Source organism: Natator depressus, chromosome 7 (assembly GCF_965152275.1).
Source record: "Natator depressus isolate rNatDep1 chromosome 7, rNatDep2.hap1, whole genome shotgun sequence".
Taxonomy (NCBI): Eukaryota; Metazoa; Chordata; order Testudines; family Cheloniidae; genus Natator; species Natator depressus.
In genome coordinates this window covers 73,790,609-73,808,257 of record NC_134240.1, presented here as the reverse complement: position 1 = coordinate 73,808,257, position 17,649 = coordinate 73,790,609, and the positions used below count along the sequence as shown (strand labels likewise).

The 17,649-nt window shown below is 43.3% G+C and overlaps 1 long non-coding RNA gene across 1 annotated transcript in view; it reads right to left on the bottom strand.

Moving 5' to 3' along the window:
- Window positions 1-17,649, bottom strand: part of LOC141991622 (uncharacterized) — a 61,042-nt gene that overhangs the window by 22,477 nt on the left and 20,916 nt on the right. The window contains exon 2 of the long non-coding RNA XR_012640407.1: window positions 2,580-2,818. This is a non-coding gene — a long non-coding RNA (uncharacterized LOC141991622). The remainder of the gene's footprint in view (window positions 1-2,579; window positions 2,819-17,649) is intronic.

The window sequence follows — 17,649 nt, the reverse complement described above, 5'->3', positions numbered from 1 at the left end:
TGTCCCTAGCCTCTGTTTGGGAATGAGCAACAGGGGATGGATCACTTGGTGATTACCTGTTCTATTCATTCCCTCTGGGGCACCTGGCAGTGGCCACTGTTGGAAGTCAGGATACTGGGCTGGATGGACCTTTGATCTGACCCAGTATGGCCGTTCTTATGTTCTTATTGTTAATCTAACAGATCGGAATCAAGGAAGAAGAGAGCTGAGTAAATTATTTTCAGTAATTTATTTGATTAATTTAGCCTCTTTATCTGCTTGTGGAATGGAGTGTCCATCAGCAGATCATGATTTCTTTACAATTGATGAATCTATAGATCTCTCTGTGTATCTATCCAGGTTATAATATTGTTACCCATCACTGTATCCATACATCTGATTTGCTCATTATTAATTTGTTGGCATTTTTTCATATTTTTCCACGCTCTATAGTCTCATTCCAACGGGGCATCACACTCCGACTCATAAGTACTTGAAATATAAGCTTATTCCTTACTTTTGAGTGGCCAAATAATGAGTAACATGATATCATTTGGATACACATTACTCTGATAACAAAAACATCCTGAAGAAGCCACAGAAGCTTTGATTCAAAGAGAAATAAGCAGCATAAGGGAATTTTAGAAAATGTTGAACTTTTCCTTTTCTGGGTCTTAACAAATAGACTTCTGTAAATGTACTGACATACACACAAAGTAACTGTACATATAAGTGACTGGTACGGTTAGATTTTTTGGGGGGGTGGGGGGGTGCTCATTTAATGGCCTTTCTGAGAAACTGACACAAATTCATGAAATGGTTGAGTTGACCTGAATCTGCATTTTTTGTATAAAAAAAAAAATCAGATGAAAAATGTTACCTAGCTTTACTCCGATGGTCCTAACAATTTCACCTTGCCACACTAAGCCCCACATACACCTCAGGAACGAGGCTCCTAAAACTGATCTCCAAGCATCCTTTGTTGCAGCACAGCATGTAGTAGACCTGACAGAAGGCCTCATTTTCGGCCAGTTCCTCGGCTTTGCTCCAGCTCTGCTTGGCCCAGCTGACAGGGTGGGTGAAAGGTGGCATCAAGGATCCTAGGCCTGATTGAGAGTTGCCTCACAGGGCTGTTACACAGAGGTGCTCCAGCCATGTCCCAGCCATGCCGTTTATATCAGCTCTGTACCACATCGAGATGCTGTTAAACCAGAAGAGTCCCAAATCAGTAGATCAAGCTGGCTTTCCACCATGAAGCAAGCAGGATAGGGAAGGTCATGCCTGACTAATCTAATCGCCTTTTATGATGAGATTACTGGTTCTGTGGATGAAGGGAAAGCAGTGGATGTATTGTTTCTTGACTTTAGCAAAGCTTTTGACACGGTCTCCCACAGTATTCTTGTCAGCAAGTTAAGGAAGTATGGGCTGGATGAATGCACTATAAGGTGGGTAGAAAGCTGGCTAGATTGTCGGGCTCAACGGGTAGTGGTCAATGGCTCCATGTCTAGTTGGCAGCCGGTGTCAAGTGGAGTGCCCCAGGGGTCGGTCCTGGGGCCGGTTTTGTTCAATATCTTCATAAATGATCTGGAGGATGGTGTGGATTGCACTCTCAGCAAATTTGCAGATGATACTAAACTGGGAGGAGTGGTAGATACGCTGGAGGGGAGGGATAGGATACAGAAGGACCTAGACAAATTGGAGGATTGGGCCAAAAGAAATCTGATGAGGTTCAATAAGGATAAGTGCAGGGTCCTGCACTTAGGATGGAAGAATCCAATGCACCGCTACAGACTAGGGACCGAATGGCTAGGCAGCAGTTCTGCGGAAAAGGACCTAGGGGTGACAGTGGACGAGAAGCTGGATATGAGTCAACAGTGTGCCCTTGTTGCCAAGAAGGCCAATGGCATTTTGGGATGTATAAGTAGGGGCATAGCGAGCAGATCGAGGGACGTGATCGTTCCCCTCTATTCGACACTGGTGAGGCCTCATCTGGAGTACTGTGTCCAGTTTTGGGCCCCACACTACAAGAAGGATGTGGATAAATTGGAGAGAGTCCAGCGAAGGGCAACAAAAATGATTAGGGGTCTAGAGCACATGACTTATGAGGAGAGGCTGAGGGAGCTGGGATTGTTTAGTCTGCAGAAGAGAAGAATGAGGGGGGATTTGATAGCTGCTTTCAACTACCTGAAAGGGGGTTCCAAAGAGGATGGCTCTAGACTGTTCTCAATGGTAGCAGATGACAGAACGAGGAGTAATGGTCTCAAGTTGCAATGGGGGAGGTTTAGATTGGATATTAGGAAAAACTTTTTCACTAAGAGGGTGGTGAAACACTGGAATGCGTTACCTAGGGAGGTGGTAGAATCTCCTTCCTTAGAGGTTTTTAAGGTCAGGCTTGACAAAGCCCTGGCTGGGATGATTTAACTGGGAATTGGTCCTGCTTCAAGCAGGGGGTTGGACTAGATGACCTTCTGGGGTCCCTTCCAACCCTGATATTCTATGATTCTATTCTATGAATCAGAATCTGGCCTTGTTTGTACGTGCAAAAATTAAAGTATGAGAATACAAACCTTAAGGAAGTTTAGTTATTTCACAATAAATACCTGCTTGCTTGGCCTTCTCACCGACGATAACACATCAGCTGGTTTTGTTACCACAGACCATATCAAATCATCATAATGGCTGAGTTTAAAAATGAATTTAAAAGATTAAAATTGCTAAAATTCTCCTGTTTAAAGTGTTGCCATATTTATCTTATCCTTTCTGTGGTGCAACTGAAACAGCGTTGCAGGATTCCATGACCTCCGTCAGCTGACATGTGCATCTGTCCCAAGCATATGTTCTGTATGCAAAGGCAAAAAAGAACTGTCACAGCATGATCCCCACACTTCTCAAGCATTTAATCTATTGTTACCAGTATCTCAGTACATTGAACTAGATCAATAATGTATTGTCAGTCTCAGAATCTCCAGCAAGCTCAATATGGGGAGTGTTCAGTATGCAAAAGTGCAACAAAAGGGGCATCGGTCTCCTACAGACTGACTGCTGATTGATGCATGGCTCTTGCAAGTTCATGTCCTACCTCTCATCTTCCCATTTGCATCTGAAGCAAGTGATAATAGCTACATGTGACATCTGGAAGGCACCAGTTTTATTTTTGAGCACTAACTCTCTTAAGTCAACGTGCACTTGGACAAAAGGTGTTTGACAAATTGTTTTTTTAATCTTTCTTGTAATAAGTGGTATAATCACCCTGTACATTTTTACAGATCATATGTTTCTTACAGTGTCTCTCTTCTGTAATGAAATATCTGTTATCCACCCCATGTTCCTCTGCTGTTTTCAGGCTCTGAGAGACTGTGAGCTGCTGATCTTTTTGTTAACTCACTGGTGGTGTATTGTTCTTGGCAGGAAGCTGGCACAAACTGTATTGGAAAATGAAGCCAGAGCAAAAGCTATAGATTCCAGGAATAAGTTTTTAGTTTGTATTAGTTACAAAGCTAGTCCAGATCCTGTAAAATAATGCACATGGCTGGATCCCTGTGCCCACGTAGAGGAGCTTACAGGTGGGGGACATAAATTATTAGGTTGCCCTACTATTATGTTGGGTGTTATTCCCCTTTGCTTTTTATGGGCTTTCTCAGTTAAAACTGGAGAGTGCAATCTCATAAATAATGTAATATTTGAACAATCTGAATTATGAATGGTCAGAAATGGACCATTAGGCTACTGGACTTGTAAGGTTGTATCACTAGAAAGTTAGCTTCTCTATGAATTGTAATCAGAGTTTGAATTAGATCTGCTATGGGCCCAGTCCTGAAAGATGCTAAGCACCTTCTAGGATTCAAATCCACAGGAGTTCAGTGGCATATGATAGTAATGTCCTTCACAGTATAGGGAAACACACAATATAGGGAAACATACAAACAATTATTTAATACATTTACTAGAAATTCATTAATTTAGAAACACGTACCCTATAGTGAAGAATGTATTCATTTCTAAATGAATTTATACCTACTGCATATGACCACTCCTTAGCTTGGGGGGTAAGCTGAAACTTTCCCTGTGGGTAGGTTATTCCATAAGTTCCTACTGCTGGCTTTCTTTTGAAGCAGCTGGACTGACCATTGAACTACATGAACCATTGATCTGAATCAATATGGCAATTTCTATGTTTCTACATTTGGTAGCTCCACTGGTAATCACATGTTTGTAAACAACAGCAGATCTATCACAGTCTTATTTCCACCAGGCAGATAAAAATGCTTTATAAGTCTGCTAGTATATTCTGCTCTTTGTGTTATTGTTAGTACTTTGCAACTATTTCTAGGATATTCAAAGAACTCATTCTTAAATGGAAGTAAATCTATTTACTATGGATATTTATATGATGAGATTAACAGCTTTAAGGCATATGAATTCAATATTTTTATGATTAAAATGTGACCTATAATAAAGTCTTTTTTCTTCCTCTACTCAGCAGACCTACTGGAAATAACATACTAAAACATACTAACATACTGTAGCTAAAAAATGCTAACTTTTTAGGCATACTCTGCATCCTTGGGTTGGCTCATACTCCTCATATAATATAAGAACTGACCCAAATTTTCATGCTGAGCTCAAACCACAGCTGAAATTAACTTTTGTTTGAGGTAAGTAAATGGCTGGATAATTGGTTTATTCATTTTTTAAACAAGTTTTCATTTCTGCAATTCAGCACTTCCTTGTCTCTGACTGGGCCTGGAAGCAGAAGTACTAAAATATACTGAGAAACCTTAAATCTTTCAGTTTCAGGGTGTAACTGCTCATGATGGAATGTATGAACTGCACAGTGGGACAGGGCAGGAAGGGGTTAATAGTCTAGCCTGCTCTCAGGTTCAGCAGTCAGCTCAACCCTGTAAAACCAGAAACTAGGAAGGAGGCCCTTCCACTGGAATGAATAGTGAGGAGGGCAATAGTTAGTGAAGCAGGATTCAAAGGGCTAGCTGCTGCTCAGAAGCAGGAGAAAAGGAGTACTTGTGGCACCTTAGAGACTAACACATTTATTTGATCATAAGCTTTCGTGAGCTACGGCCCACTTCATCGGAAGTGAGCTGTAGCTCACAAAAGCTTATGCGCAAATAAATTGGTTAGTCTCTAAGGTGCCACAAGTACTCCTTTTCCTTTTGCGAATACAGACTAACACGGCTGCTACTCTGAAACCTGTCAGAAGCAGGAGCACTCTTTTAGGCTTGGAATGAAGTGGATTACAGAAGGCTGAGTACTACATGTGGGAAAGAAAGGAGGAACACTTTGACCTTTTTGAGTGAAAGGGAAATTCAATAGAGCAGGTCAGGATTCCCACCCTTCCGCCCCATGTAGAATTACAACAAAAACACATTGTTTGGGGTTATTTTCCAAATTTTTCGTTGAAAATTTGTATTTTTTTTAAATTTTTATTATTGGCAACCTAGAGCTGAAAACTTTCAGGTTCTGATGAATATTGATGGCTCGATCTAAAATGTAGGCTACAAACTGTTCAGCCGAGGGGTAACTGACCATGTTTCCCTGAGGTAAGGAAAAGACTGGGCACCCACTCCTTGCATTTTGCCCCCTCTAAGTTAAGGTTGCAAGATATTTGAAAGCCCAGGGAATGGGAGAGGAGAGGCCTGATAGTGGCCTAGAGAGGGCTGGGTGTTATGACCTTGGGAACTTAGCCTGGGAGTGTTGACCTTTTTCTGAGTCTTTGGCTTTTTATTTTACTTGTAGAAAGGTTGTTTTTTTGTACCTTCACTGAAGAATGGCATATTTCTGGCTCTTGCACTGCCCAACTGATGGACTCTCTACATTACTCCTACATACCATCATTCTTTGAGAAGATTCCACAGTCTCTGTATAGATAGGGTGACCAGATGTCCTGTTTTTAAAGGGACAGTCCTGTATTTAAGCCTCCTGCAGATGTCCTGACTTTTTCTTAAAAATGGGCAAATTGTCCTGTATTTTCTGTCCCCCCCATCAGTATTGGTGAGTCCTGCTGCTGGCCAGATCCCTGCTCGCCAGTCACCTGCCCACCAGCAGTGAGTGGGGGTAGGTATGCAAGGCTGGAGGCAGGGCAAAGATGCAGCATGCAGGGCGGACAGCTCCCCCACTGGTCTGTCAGCACAGATCCTGCTGCATGCCAGGTATCGGCCAGCAGGGCCCCGCCCCCTCTGTCCCGTTTCCAGCCGGCACTGGCTGCACACTGTGAGCTGCAATGGTTGGTAAGTGTGGGTAGTGGCTGGTTACGTGTTGCTTCTGCTGGCCACCCACTGGCCCTCTACGTGCACCCCCTCTCGCTGTCCTCTCCCTGCTTTGCCCCTCCCCTCCACCCCCAATCCTGCTTCTCCTCCATATTCCCCCGCCACCCTCTGGTGGGCTGTCTCAGCGTTGTGTGAAGAACCTGCCCCTGGTCGGAGCGCTCAGCTTATCAACAGCCTGGCAGGCAGGCTCCTTCCTTCCCCTACTGCCTCTGGCTGGGCCGACACCCCAGGAAAGCCCAAGACCTTCCAGCCTGGGGCACTGGCCAGCAGATGCCGAGCCCTGCGTGTGCCAAAGCCCTGCACAGCACTGGTATGGGGAAGCCTCTCCACCCCTCAGCTAAGCTCTGGAATGGTGTTGGGGAAGTGATTTCCAGCTTGTTCACGCCCCAAACCTGCAGGCTTCACAGCAACTTCCCAGGCACTTTCTTCACCTGCCCCCCCCCACTCTGGGTCCTGCCCCCAGATATAGCGGGACTGCTACGTCCCCTAGGCACCCTCCCCTGCTGAGCCACGCTAAAGCCCTGCAGTCAGGTCTCCTGGGCCCTGGTGCACAATGCATTCTTAGGGCTTAACCCTTTCCTGCCTGGGTTATGTCAGTGGCCAGCAGCAGCCTGGAGGTGTTAGCTGCCTGTCCACATTCTGTGGGCAGGAAGAGACAAGCTGCTTCCAGCCACGGGGTCAGTGGGGGAGGGGAGGGTGGAAGAGATGAGCTCTGCAAACACATGGGCCAGGTCATCCCTTCACCCTGTCCTCCTCCCCTGCGGCTGGAAGCAGCTCCCGTCCCTTCCCTCCTGCACAGTCCCAAAAGGCTGCTGCTGGCCACATTCTGATGTGAATCCTGGCAGGAATATGGGGGAGGGTCATGTGACCCTGCATGCCCCCACCCCATGTGTTGCCTCAGGAAGATGCCAGGTACCAGGAGAGGTGGGTCCATCCCAGGGGCCCAACCAGGCTTGGAGGGTGGAGAGCTCAGGGCAGGGAGGGTCAGGTTGGTTGGTCACCCCTCCTCCCCCCCATGTGAGAGAGGTGTACAGGACTATGCGTGTGTGTGTGTGACCTCTCCCTGTGTGTGTGTAGGAGGTGGGGGGGTGTCACCCCTCCCCTTGTGAACCCTAAAGCCTTAAAGATAAGAAGGTAAATAAAAAGAATCCAACTACGTGGTATTTCTTTTTAACGGGGCTCAATAAACTTGATGTTAATTTGAAAGTTTGCACAGCATAGTTTTGATTGATTGCCGTTGAACTCATTTGAATATGAGTAATTTTAACAGGTGTCCCGTATTCAGCATAAGGAAATATGGTCATCCTATGCATAGAGACTACTGAAAATACTACAAACAAGAGTCAAAGCAGTAAAAGTTACATTTTTAATCATGTCCACTACAGTCCAAGAAAATCTGCTCTTGTGGTATTTCCAGCTGAGCTAGAAGCAGGAAATACCAGGATCTTATGGAAAGCTCCATAATGCAGACAATAAGCTTTGGATAGTCAGAAAACTTTGAATTAAGCATCTGATCCCTTGGGCATATATGCTAACCCAGCCTCTGAATCATATGAGATTTCTCCATTCTCCACCATACGGTCCTTTTCCTATCATTATAAGTGATAATGCGCTGCAGAGGTGCTACTAACATTGCAGTCAAGACAATGCTCCAATGTGTATTCTGCCATAACCGAATACCTAAACCTTGCATAGGATGACGAGCTTCTGTCAGAGCTACCTCTAATTATAGCCGCAACTTTATTTTGCTTTGTCTCTCATCTAATTGAAAGTTTATGTAGACTGAAGATGGTTTTAGATGAAGCTTGTAATGGTTCAGGGGAGGAAGTCCCTGTGTGGATTCTAATGGGATTCTTAGACAATTTCTTGCTGTGTTTAGAATCCCAACATAATGTGTCTGAGGGCATGGAGTGAATTCAATTGGTATGCCTGTAGTCTCCTGAGAATACAGCACAGTGCCAGCCTTATCTCTGCCTTGTTATTAACAAATGCCGTCACTTACTCAAACTCTCCTTTGTTGCTCTCTAGTCTATCAGATCTCACATAGAGGAGCTCCCTTTAGGTAAATTATTATATTAAATGACCAGCCACTTACTGATAACTTTGTTTCAGAACCAATTATTTATCTACCCCAGACTCCTTGAGCTAGGTTTAGATGAGGACTGTAAGGCTGCACAAGCCCCATAATATAAATTGCCATGTTATAATTACAATCCAATTAAATGTGGTGTTGCCTTGTTGGTTAATTTCCATTTCAAGCCTTACAAATATTTCCGGAGGAGTCTCTTTTCTGTGGACCGTGGAGCCATACTTCCCATGGTTGGACTTTAAGAAAACAGCTGCCATATTTTCATATACAAATAGAAGTTGCAGTAAGAAGGAAACACATTTTCTTACACCTGACACCTAAATTCCAGTTCTGTTATTCAGGCACACCCAAAACACCCAATGATTTCAAACAAAGTTTTGTTGACAAGGAATTCAACATCAAGCACCAAAGGGAGACCCAGGGAACTACGAACACACACTAAGGGCCTGACCTTGCAAACACTACCACTCATGAGCTTATTGCCATGACTAGTCCCATTGGAGACAATCTTATACTTGGTCTTAAATGATTGGGATCTATTTGTATTTTGCAGGAAATGGCAGTATTCACTGTACTAATCTCTAATGTGGTAGCAAGTGTTTGCTGGATCAAACAGATTTATTATCACAAGAAAGGGTGAAATTATTGACAGGAAAACAGAAATGCCAAACTTCATGCTGCAGTATTTCCAACCTAAAAGACACAGTGGGTGTTCTCAAACTTTGGACACTTTAAGACTTAGTAAAAAGAAAAGGAGGACTTGTGGCAACTTAGAGACTAACAGATTTATTTGAGCATAAGCTTTCATGAGCTACAGCTCACTTCATCGGATGCATTCAGTGGAAAATACAGTGGGGAGATTTATGTACACAGACAACATGAAACAATGGGTGTTACCATACACACTGTAAGGAGAGTGATCAGGTAAGGAGAGCTATTACCAGCACGAGAGTGGGGGGGTGGGTGGCGAACCTTCTGTAGTGATAATCAATGTAGACCATTTCCAGCAGTTGACAAGAACTTCTGAGGAATAGTGGGGGTGGGGAGGGGAATAAACATGGGGAAATAGTTTTACTTTGTATAATGGCCCATCCAGTAAATTGTATCCAAGTTTGCATCCAGTTTGCAAATTAATTCCAATTCAGCAGTCTCTCATTGGAGTCTGTTTTTGAAGTTTTTTTGTTGAAGAATTGCCACTTTTAGGTCTGTAATCGAGTGACCAAAGAGATTGAAGTGTTCTCCGACTGGTTTTTGAATGTTATAATTCTTGATGTCTGATTTGTGTCCATTTATTCTTTTACGTAGAGATTGTCCAGTTTGACCAATGTACATGGCGGAGAGGCATTGCTGGCACATGATGGCATATATCACATTGGTAGATGTGCAAGTGAACGAGCCTCTGATAGTATGGCTGATGTAATTAGGCCCTATGATGGTGTCCCCTGAATAGATATGTGGACACAGTTGGCAACGGGCTTTATTGCAAGGATAGGTTTCTGGGTTAGTGGTTCTGCTGTGTGGTGTGTGGTTGCTGGTGAGTATTTGCTTCAGGTTGGGGGGCTGTCTGTAAGCAAGGACTGGCCCGTCTCCCAAGATCTGTGAGAGTGATGGGTCGTCCTTCAGGATAGGTTGTAGATCCTTGATGATGCGTTGGAGAGGTGTTAGTTGGGGGCTGAAGGTGATGGCTAGTAGCGTTCTGTTATTTCCCTTGTTGGGCCTGCCCTGTAGTAGGTAACTTCTGGGTACTCTTCTGGCTCTGTCAATCTGTTTCTTCACTTCAGCAGGTGGGTATTGTAGTTGTAAGAATGCTTGATAGAGATCTTGTAGGTGTTTGTCTCTGTCTGAGGGGTTGGAGCAAATGCGGTTGTATCGTAGAGCTTGGCTGTAGACAATGGATCGTGTAGTGTGGTCTGGATGAAAGCTGGAGGCATGTAGGTAAGTATAGCGGTCAGTAGGTTTCCAGTATAGGGTTGTGTTTATGTGACCATCGCTTATTAGCACTGTAGTGTCCAGGAAGTGGATCTCTTGTGTGGACTGATCCAGGCTGAGGTTGATGGTGGGATGGAAATTGTTGAAATCATGGTGGAATTCCTCAAGGGCTTCTTTTCCATGAGTCCAGATGATAAAGATGTCATCAGTGTAGCACAAGTAGAGTAGGGGCATTAGGGGATGAGAGCTGAGGAAGTGTTATTCTAAGTCAGCCATAAAAATGTTGGCATACTGTGGGGCCATGCGGGTACCCATAGCAGTGCCGCTGATTTGAAGGTATACATTGACCCCAAATATGAAATAGTGATGGGTGAGGACAAAGTCACAACGTTCAGCCACCAGGTTTGCCCTGACATTATCGGGGATACTGTTCCTGACATCTTGTAGTCCATCTTTGTGTGGAATGTTGGTGTAGGGGGCTTCTACATCCATAGTGGCCAGGATGGTGTTTTCAGGAAGATCACCGATGGACTGTAGTTTCCTCAGGAAGTCAGTGGTGTCTCAAAGATAGTTGGGAGTGCTGGTAGCGTAGGGCCTGAGGAGGGAGTCTACATAGCCAGACAATCCTGCTATCAGGGTGCCAATGCCTGAGATGATGGGGCATCCAGGATTTCCAGGTTTATGGATTTTGGGTAGCAGATAGAATACCCCGGTCGGTGTTCTAGGGGTGTGTCTGTGAGGATTTGTTTTTGTGCTTTTTCAGGGAGTTTCTTGAGCAGATGGTGTAGTTTCTTTTGGTAACCCTCAGTGGGATCAGAGGGTAATGGCTGGTAGAAAGTGGTGTTGGAGAGCCGCCTAGCAGCCTCTTGTTCATATTCCGACCTATTCATGATGATGACAACACCTCCTTTGTCAGCCTTTTTGATTAAGATGTCAGAGTTGTTTCTGACATCTTTTGTGTTTTGCACATTGTGTTCTGCACGGCTGAGGTTGTGGGGCAAGTGATGCTGCTTTTCCACAATTTCAGCCCGTGCACGTAGGCGGAAGCACTCTATGTAGAAGTCCAGTCTGTTGTTTCGACCTTCAGGAGAAGTCCACCCAGAATCCTTCTTTTTGTAGTCTTGGAAGGAAGGTCTCTGTGGGTTAGTATGTTGTTCAGAGGTGTTTTGGAAATATTCCTTGAGTCGGAGACGTCGAAAATAGGATTCTTTGTTACCACAGAACTGTATCATGTTCGTGGGGGTGGAGGGGCAGAAGGAGAGGCCCCAAGATGGGACAGATTCTTCTGCTGGGCTAAGAGTATAGTTGGATAGATTAACAATATTGCTGGGTGAGTTAAGGGAACCACTCTTGTGGCCCTTTGTGACATGTAGTAGTTTATATAGTTTAGTGTCCTTTTTCTTTTGTAGAGAAGCAAAGTGTGTGTTGTAAATGGCTTGTCTAGTTTTTGTAAAGTCCAGCCACGAGGAAGCTTGTGTGGAAGGTTGTTTTTTTATGAGAGTATCCAGTTTTGAGAGCTCATTCTTAATCTTTCCCAGTTTGCTACAGAAGATGTTGATCAGGTGGTTCCTCAGTTTCTTTGAGAGTGTGTGGCACATCAGCCACACTATCAGAGGCTCGTTCACCTGCACATCTACCAATGTGATATATGCCATCATGTGCCAGCAATGCCCCTCTGCCATGTACATTGGCCAAATTGTACAGTCTTTATGTAAAAGAATAAATGGACACAAATCAGAAGTCAAGAATTATAACGTTCAAAAACCAGTTGGAGAACACTTCAGTCTCTTTGGTCACTCGATTACAGACTTAAAAGTGGCAATTCTTCAACAAAAAAACTTCAAAAACAGACTTCAACGAGAGACTGCTGAATTGGAATTAATTTGCAAACTGGATACAATTAACTGAGGCTTGAATAAAGACTGGGAGTGGATGGGTCATTACACAAAGTAAAACTATTTCCCCACATTTATTCCTCCCCTTGCCCCCGCTGTTCCCCAGACGTTATTGTCAACTGCTGGAAATGGCCCACCTTGATTATCACTACAGAAGGTTCCCCCCCACCTCCCCGCTCTCCTGCTGGTAATAGCTCACCTTACCTGATCACTCTCCTTACAGTGTGTATGGTAACACCCATTGTTTCATGTTCTCTGTGTATATAAATCTCCCCACTGTATTTTCCACTAAATGCATCCGATGAAGTGAGCTGTAGCTCACGAAAGCTTATGCTCAAATAAATTTGTTAGTCTCTAAGGTGCCACAAGTACTCCTTTTCTTTTTGCGGATACAGACTAACACGGCTGCTACTCTGAAACCTTTAAGACTTAGTGTACATTTAAAACACCAAAGGAAGCAATCAGCATTAGAAGGGAATCCATGAACAATAATAGGAGGACAATGTGGTGTAAAAAGGGCTATAATAAAGGACTTAATGCACAAAAAATTTGGTATAAGTAATTTAAAAGGAGAGATACCAAAAAACTTCAACACTCTAATTAGCTCTTAAATAGTGATTTACAAACAATAGCTAATCCTCAAAGCATCATGCACTAGCTGAACTGGGTGGTTGACTACCAACAACAAAATGGGCTGGAGTGCTCTCTAAATCCAACCACCAGTGATGGGTTTGTGTATACTCTTTCAACCTACAATGCTTCTTCCAGACAATCTGTTTTTCACTGGGTGAGACTGGCTCTATTAGAGGGAGCAGGGCCAGTGCATCTGTGACTGGTCAGCTGACCTCAGTTTAGCTTTAAAATAGGGTACCTGAGCTTAGAGAGGGAGACAGCTGGTGAGGAGGACCCTGGCTGAGTCAGGAAGAGTCAGAGAAAGTGGACTGTGAGACTTTGCTGTGACTAGGGAGCTCTGGAGAGCTAGAATTGCCTGTCTCCCGTGGGAGGGGAGGCAGAAAGGACCTGAGAAATAATTGGGGAAAAACTCTGGGAGCTGCAGCTTGAGGTGAGTTGAGAAAATGTTCTTTTTGTTGATTTGACCTGAATTTGAACCTAAATATAACTTTATAAAAGAGAGTGGGTGTGGACCCTTTGGAAGCTGGGGAGAATCCCTGTCTTGTTACACCATTGTCCTGTCTGTTATCCTCCTTTATTTCCATTTTCAACTGTTTAAAATATTTCAAAAATCATTTCCCATAATTCTTTGCCTCCAAAAAAAACCTGTTCATAGTTTTTAACTAAACTTTTTTTTCTTTGCATTTAAAAAGAAATAATTTCTAATTTCTCTTTCTGGCTTCAGCCTACCCTTCATAAATGAGTTAAGCTTGTTGGTTGTGGCAGGTATGGAGGATGGTGCAGCCTCTTATTGCTCACTAGTAGGACTTGAAATAAAACTATATGGCTCACTTGCAAATCTTGGGGAAGGTATAGCTCTAGCCCAAGCTTGAGGCTAGTATGAAAGTTGAGCCATCTCTGAGTTATGGTAGAAAGCTTACTAGGTTGCAGCAAGTATACCACAACACATCTGGGGTGCACAAGAGATAGTGTGGTTTTTAAGGAATCTGTAAAGTTGGGGGCATACCCTATGACTGGGGAATTGCTAATATAGTTCCTATTTTTAAGAAAAAGACAAGTGATACGGGTATGATGCCTTCCCCCTGGGATGCAAACAGGAACTGAGGTACCACTGAGCCCTCTGTCTCACCAGCCTGGGCTCCATCTCACACTGTGCTGCTGTGACAAGCTGTGGACTGCTCCTGGTCTTGCACTCACACAAACATTTATGTGGGTAGGGACACACCCAGCTGCAGTTACATGAAGGCTTCTCCACAGCCTAGGATCCCAGAACTGTACTGTCTTGCCCTGGTGAAAAGGCTGACCAGTATAAGTCTATTACCAGCCCACCCCGCCCTCAAAGTAGAGTGGACAGTGCACCAGTTTTTGTTCCTGTGCAGATTCCCTAGGCAATTCTAGAAAAACACACTGTTTTAGGTAAAAAAACTATAAAACAAATGTCTTAACTACAGAAAGGTTAGTTATAATCACTTAAAATCTATAGCATAGATCAAAGTAGATTACCTAATAAAACAAAAATACAATTTAAGTTCTCTAAACTGGATAGGATTTGAATCAAGCAGTGTCTCACCCTGTCAGAGAACAAACAGTCCACCAAGCTTTCATACACAGGCAGGCTTTCTTCTTTCCTGCCTGGGACATCCCTTCCCTCTTCAGTCTTTGTTCCTAAGGAGTTTCCAGTTGATGTATTGTAGGGGAAGTGAGGCCGGTTGATTGTCACTTCCCCCTTTATATCTTTTTCCAGCTTGCTGGAAAGATCTTGTGCTGTGACATGAGTCACAGTCTCCAATGGGTATGTGCTACCTCTGAGAGGTTTCCATTGTACACAGTTCCTGGGTAATCCTCCTGAGTATTTTGTATTCTCCTCAATGGGCCATCAACATTGTTTGGCCTTTTTATTGTTGTACCTGAAAGGCTGCTTCTGGGTGTTCGCAACATGTTTCAGTGGCACATACATAACAAAACTTCATAACTTCTTATACAATGATAGCCCATGCAACTTAACAGGATATTAATGGTCAACAGATTAAGACTTTTAAAATGATACCTCACAAGGCGTACTTTGTACAAAACATATCATCATTTTATCACCATGGTGAACATGGGGTGCAGTGTCACACTGGGAAACTATAGGCCTCTTTGGTCAATCTCAATTGCGTACAAGGTCTTGAAACAAATTTTGAAAGAGAAAGTAGTTAGGGACATAGAGGTGAATGGTAATTGGGATAAAATACAATGTAATTTTACACAAGATAGATCATGCCAGACCAACCAGACCTCCTTCTTTGAGAAGGTAACTGATTTTATTTTTTAGACACAGGAAATGCAGTAGATCTAATCTACCTGGATTTAAATAAGGCATCTGATACAGTTCCACATGGGGGAAATAATTAGCTAAATTGGAGAAGGAATTAATATGAGATCTCAAAAGTGGATAAGGAACTGGTTAAAGAGGAGACTACGATGGGTCATACTGAAAGACTAACTGTCAGGCTGGAAAAAGTTTACTAGTGGAGTTGCCCAGGGATTGGTCTTGGGAGCTATCTTAATTGCCATTTTTATTTCAATGGCACAAAAAGTGGGAAAGTGCTAATAAAATTTGCAGATGACCCAAAGTTGGGAGGTATTGCCAATATGCAGGAGGAGGTCTGGAATATCATAGAAAATCTGGACAACCTTGTAAACTGGAGTAATAGAAAAAGGGGATGAAATTTAATCGTGCATACACTTAGGACTAATTTAGGGACTAAATTAGGCTATAAGATGGGGATATATCAGTGGGAAGTGACAGAGAGGGAGAAAGACCTGGATGTATTGGTTGATCACATTGATGGCTCATAGTCATCCTGTGACGCAGCTGTGAAAAAGGCTAATGCAGTCCTAGGATGCATCAGGCAAGGTATTTCCAATAGGGACAGGGAAGTGTTAGTACCATTATACCAGGCACCGGTGAGACCCCATTTGGAATACTGTGTGCAATTCTGATCTCCCACGTTTAAGAAGGATGAATTCAAACTGGAACAGGTACAGAGAAGGGCTACTAGGATGATCTGAGGAATGGAAAACCTACCTTATCAGAGGAGACTCAAAGAGCTTGGCTTGGTTAACCTAATCAAAAGAAGGCTGAGGGGAGATATGATTGCTCTATATAAAAACATCAGAGGGATAAATACCAGGGAGGGAGAGGACTTATTTAAGTTAAGCACCAATGTGAACACAAGAACAAATGGATATAAACTGTCCAAGTTTAGGCTTGAAATTAGATGAACGTTTCTAACCATCAGAGGAGTGAAGTTCTGGGACTGCCTCCCAAGGGGAGTAGTAGGGGCCAAAAACTTAACTGGCTTCAAGACTGAGCTTGATAAATGTATGGAGTGGATGGTCTGAGTCAGGCTACATGCCATTGTAGGCAATCAGCAACTGCTAGCAGCAAATATCTGCAATGGCTGGTGGTGGGACACTCGATGGGAAGGGCTCTGAGTTACTTCAGGGAATTCTTTCCCAGGTGCCTGGCTGCTGGGTCTTGCCCACATGTTCAGGCTAACTGATCACCATATTTGGGGTTGGGAAAGCAATTTTCCCTGGGGTCAAATTGGCAGACTCTGGGGGTTTTCGCCTTCCTCTGCAGCATGGGGCATGAGTCACTTGCAGGTTTAAAGTACTGTAAATGGTGGATTCTCTAACTTGAAGTTTTTTAAATCATGATTTGAGGACTTCAGTAACTCAACCAGAGGTTAGGGGTCTATTGCAGGACTGGGTGAGTAAAATTCTGTGCTCTGCAATATGCAAGAGGTCAGACTAGATGATCATGATGGTCCTTTCTGACCTTAAAGTCTGAGTTTAAACCTCATTGTCCTCCTTAAAACTCCGGGTTTTTTCATGAAGCCTACAAAAACTTAACAATGGTTAGGTACGCTGGTATGCTGTGATGACTGTCTATCGTACTGAACATTGTCTCACTGTTTCCTTGTGCTCCTTGTCTGTCTTCCTGCATCCACCTGTATTCTTTTGTCCTGGACTGTAAGATCTTTGGGGCAAGGAACATCTTTTAATTCTGTGTTTGTACAGTGATTAGCACAAGGCAGTCCCTGTCTGTGACTGGGACTCCTAGACACTACTATAATAATAATAAATCAATGAAGCTGCTTTACGCTAGCCATAATCAAACTGAAATTCCCATCAGTAAACTGAGGAGAACAGTACTTTCTCACAACAGCCCTCTGAAGTAGGGATAAATACACTTATTGTGAAGTTCCTTTACAAAAGTGATAGGGGCCATATAAATAGCCAGCTGTACATGAATGGTGCCTGACTCCACAACAGGAACTGTCAAAGGAAAAAAAGCTGATATATACTAGAACTGATCAGACAACTGGTATTTTTCCCATGAGGAATTTCAAATGAAAATTCTTCAGTTGAAATTTTTCAGTTGAAAAATTTTGGTTTTCCCATGGGGAATTTTCTTGCTTTTGTTTCAAACCAACTTACAATGTCACTTTGTTTTGAAATTATTTTTTTTCAGTTTTAAAAAACTGAAACACCACAACATTAAGTCCCAAAACATTGGTTTGAAACACAAATGTTCACTTCAAAATTCCCTGTAGGGGGAAACTGATATTTTCCTGCTTAAAAATACATTCTCATCTCAATGGAATTTTTTTCGATCAGAAAACTTTCCACAGAAACTTCAACCAGATCTATTATACAGCAGGATGCAAGTGCCTTTCATATAGCTACCCATTCTGAGCCCTTACATTTTTGTGAGACAGGAGAGAATAATTTTCATTGCACAAGTGGAGTAACTGAAGGTGAGCACTTTAACATGCCAAAGGCCCAGGGTCAG